Source organism: Etheostoma spectabile, chromosome 17 (genome assembly GCF_008692095.1).
Source record: "Etheostoma spectabile isolate EspeVRDwgs_2016 chromosome 17, UIUC_Espe_1.0, whole genome shotgun sequence".
Taxonomy (NCBI): domain Eukaryota; kingdom Metazoa; phylum Chordata; class Actinopteri; order Perciformes; family Percidae; genus Etheostoma; species Etheostoma spectabile.
In genome coordinates this window covers 1,239,104-1,243,650 of record NC_045749.1, presented here as the reverse complement: position 1 = coordinate 1,243,650, position 4,547 = coordinate 1,239,104, and the positions used below count along the sequence as shown (strand labels likewise).

Here is a 4,547-nt window from a genome sequence, read left to right as displayed (position 1 = left end):
TCTGTTTTAGCTACAGAGTGAGGCATCACACTTCTATAGGAGTGGCACATGCGCAGTACCCAGGTAAAGGACTACTAGCCAGTCAGAAGCAGAGTATGAGGGTGTGCCCTGACAGTACCTAGGTAAGGACTAATAGCCAGTCAGAAGCAGAGGTATGAGGGGTGCCATGAGAGTACTAGGTAAGGACTACTAGCCAGTCAGAAGCAGAGTATGAGGGCGTGCCTGGACAGTACCTAGGTAAGGACCTACTAGCCAGTCAGAAGCAGAGTATGAGGGTGCCCTGCAGTACCTAGGTAAAGGACTACTAGCCAGTCAGAAGCAGAGTATGAGGGCCCTGACAGTACCTAGGTAAGGACTACTAGCCAGTCAGAGCAGAGTATGAGGGGCCCTGACAGTACCTAGGTAAGGACTACTAGCCAGTAGAAGCAGAGTATGAGTGTGTGCCCTGACAGTACTAGGTAGGACTACTAGCCAGTCGAACGCAGAGTAGATGGTGGGTGGCCTGACAGTACCTAGGTAAGGACTACTAGCCAGTCAGAAGCAGAGTATGAGGGCCCGACAGTACCTAGGTAAGGACTACTAGCCAGTCAGAAGCAGAGTATGAGGGTGTGCCCTGACAGTACTAGGTAAGGACTACTAGCCAGTCAGAAGCAAGAGTATGAGGGGTGCCTGACAGTACCTAGGTAAGGACTACTAGCCAGTCAGAAGCAGAGTATGAGGGGTGGCCCTGACGTACCTAGGTAAGGACTAAAGCCAGTCAGAGCAGAGTATGAGGGCGTGCCATGCTAGCAGCTAGGCGAGAATTATAACGTGTGTTGCGAAGTGAAACATGTTTGTTTCTGAAGTAAAGGCCGGACTATAACAAAGCTGTTAGGAGCAGTTTGTGAACAGTGTTTTCTGTTGGAGATGATAAGTCCCTTTGGGGGGGACGTTTTTACTTTGTAAGTCTGTAACATGCCCAAAAAAAGAAATATAACACAATAAAGGAAAGGGAAAAGGCTAAAAAGCATAATATGAACACTTTAAAGTGTAACTCTCGCCAAAATGCAACCTAGGGTCTTTTTGTGAATGTACTTGAGTCAAACTGTCGTTTAAAAGCATAATTAGGACAGAAGCGCCACTTTTAAGATTTACAGTATTCTCGTTTTCAGGTCAAATGGCCTTTTGAATGGGAATGCTAGGGGCGCTACTATGCTAGCCTCAAAATAGTTATTTTTTAAACAGTAAGAAGGCTCGACATAACATGAGACCTTGCTCCGAGTATCACCAGGGGCTCTGCACGTGAACTCAGCATGGAGAACATTGGTTGTGTTCACAGAGTTTACTAAAAAGAAAAGGTTTGAGCAGCTCACATTAGCAGTTGTTGTTTACGCTAGCCGACATTCTTCCAGTCAAAAATAGTCGATCTCCGAATGCAGATGAACGGACTCCATAGGAGGAAATGTCATTCTTATACGAGGCTCCTTTTTCAACTACAAGGTCATTATTGAGTTTTGCTAACGACAAAACAACTAATTACCCGTGCATTTACGGTGTATGGAACTAAGCTGTAGGAATTTTCCATCTTTACTCTCCCTCTTTACTCTTTTTGACTGGCGAGATGGACGGCGACCGGAAAAACGACCGCTAATGTGAGCTGCTCAAACTTTTCTTTTTAGTAAACTCTGTGTACACAACCAATGTTCTCCATGCTGAGTTCACGTGCAGAGCCCCTGGTGATACTCGGAGCAAAGTCTCATGTTGTGTCGAGCCTTTTTAGTGTTTTAAAAAGAGCGATTTTGATGCTAGCATAAAAGTGCCGCTAGCTCTCCCATTCAAAAGCCATTTGTAATGAATCATAGAAGTAGCGCTTCCGTCTTAATTATGTTTTTAATTGACAGTTTGACTCGAGTACATTCACAAAATGGCCCTTAGTTGCATTTTGGCGAGAGTTAAAGAACAATTCAATTATTTTTGGTTCGATGCTTCCAAACTGCTGTCAGTCCACCGTCCATCTTGTTTAACTCCTTTTTCTTCATTACCAAGTCCTTCAGCTGTTTTATATTTGCTGTTTAAGTTGTGATGCTTTTACTCTAATTGGGATTATCTAAGTAGTATTTATTTCAGGATTCCCAACGGAGCCACGTCTGGTCTCCACACCGCCGTAATGATATTAGTTGGTAGCTCAGCGCTGAATAAGACATGAAGTAACATTTTGGTCCTTTCTCCGCTGTGGGTGGTGTGGAGCCTCGAGGGTAGGGGGAGGGGTTAGACAGAGACGCTAAATTTTTAAATCTTGCTAGCTTTTTAACATTAGGACCCTGCCTTCAATCTGCTTCAAATCATATTGTAGCTCAGCCGAATAAGAAAATCATCATTCCATGTATTCTTACCCAGAACACACTATACAAACACAAACTCACTATTCTTCTCCCTGCCTGTGTGGTCTGGCACCGTCTCACTGTGACCGCACAGCCGACAGTGACACTGCAGGCTCGGATAATGAAAACACACACACACACACACACACACACACACACAGTAACATACTGTCCAACCCGAGGCATGCTGCGACGTCTTCTACGCCTCTGACACTAACACGGTGTGTGTGTGTGTGTGTGTGTGTGTGCGCGCGCGTGCATGCGTGTGCGTGTGCGTGTGCGTGTGTGTGTGTGTGTGTGTGTGTGTGTGTGTGGTGTTTGTTTTCACCTTCTCCTTCTATGCATGGAGTGGGATTACTTTGATTGACAGGTGTGACCGTTGTTTGCCACGCACACTCGCGCCAGCAGTGTGATTATAATTGCAACATGAACATGTCATGTTGGGGTCGTCATGGCAACAGTAGCGTGCACGGTTTTACGTTGACATGAGTGCAATGTCCCGTTTTATCTGCATGCAGGAATGTACTTTTATTCTGACACCAGTGTTTCCTTGGCTCCAGGCTCAGTGTGAGATACTGTAAACCTCGCTGGCCCAGGACATTTATGAATGAATTTGACAACCCGGTCTCAGGCCAGTTCGTGAAATGGTCATGGAATTTTGATTTATTATTTTGTGTACATTAGGGGGACCAAACGTCCTCTTTTGCCCGGACTTGTCCACTTTTTACGTACTGCCCGGGGCGTCCGGGGTGGGGGGGTTATACATTTATTATCTGGTTTTCGCTGTCCTGTTCGGAACAAGTGCAACACAACATTAATGTGATCTGTGCACAAATCTAAATATTAAATAACATGACAATTTCACGAACTGCCATGAGACTGTGCTGGAATTTGAACATCATTTCAGTATATTCATAGATTTACTTCTGCATCCAATATTAAAGTATAGAGTTTGAGAAAAAATGGGTAAACGTTCCAACAATAAAGACAAAAGTTCAGGCCACACATGAGGTTCATTTTTATCAAACTAAAAGAGAAAGAGCCTACATGAGCACAAAGTTGAATAATATAGGGTTATCTCTATGTTACTTTATCAGTGGTGTCTGTGATGCATAAATGAGGCTGTTCTCCATTTGGCCGGGCTGGTGAGCCGTATGGTAAGCAGCAGCAAGGGAAGGGGACTCTATTTAAATGGAGTGCAGGGTGCACATGCCGCGGCAGGTGTAAAGTTGCATTTTTGTCAGACGATATCAGAGAGTAGCAGGGAGAGAAGCTGATGCTCCTTCTAAAAGAGGATTTTTAATAAGATGAAATAAAAAGATAAATATCAGGCAGGGCAACATAATCAACATTTTCATTCATTCATTCAAACCTTTATTTAACCAGGATAAAAAACTCCTTGAGATTAAAAATCTCTTTTACAGAGTGTCCTGGCAAGTGGCAGCAGCACGTTTCAGATAGACAGACACATGTAAAAACATGAACACACTTTCACTCATATTCAAACAACCCATGTCCTCATCAAATCCCAGGTCCTAAATCAATTTAAAAACAGTGACATACAGACTGCCCTCTGTAAGGTCCTTTAACAAGCCTTTAAAAAAAAATGAGACCAACTCCTTCAACTGGAGTTCATTCTGAAGCTGATTCCATACATGGGGCTGCAAAATTAAAAGCCTTTTTGCCGAAGTCGTGCGGACTTTAGGGACTGTCAATAAAACCAGATCCTGTGAGCGCAGGTGAATGTCCCTGCCGACCTCGGGAGGATATAAGTGTTCAGATAGGAGGAAGAAGTCCTAATACTGCCTTATAAATAAAAATATGCCAGTGCATACCAGCGCCTAATCGAGAGTGAAAACCACCTGACCCGAGAACATGTTACTTACTTTCTTACTACTCTTCATCCCCTATGGCGCATAAGGCTTCACTGAGCTCTCTCCATTGCACTGGGTCCCTAGCAGCATGTGGGGCCTCTCCCCATGACAGGTTCATCTGCTCCAGTTCTTGTCTCACAGTTCTGCACCAGGTGGTTTTGGGCCGCCCAGGTTTTCTTTTGCCAGGTGGTGTCCATCTTAAGACAACTTTTGTGATGCGGCCCTGTGTCTTAGTGTGACCTCTGTGAAATGTCTCCTATGTCTGACAGAATCTCTCGGGGCCCGTCAGGTTTGTGGTAACAGCAGGTTTATT

The 4,547-nt window shown here is 44.5% G+C and overlaps 1 protein-coding gene and 1 long non-coding RNA gene across 2 annotated transcripts in view; both read left to right on the top strand.

Moving 5' to 3' along the window:
• Nucleotides 1-4,547, top strand: part of atrnl1a (attractin-like 1a) — a 287,103-nt gene that overhangs the window by 31,790 nt on the left and 250,766 nt on the right.
• LOC116705768 (uncharacterized) lies at nt 33-801 on the top strand. The gene is made up of 3 exons (XR_004336028.1): nt 33-63; nt 684-721; nt 790-801. It is a non-coding gene; the product is annotated as an uncharacterized LOC116705768 (long non-coding RNA).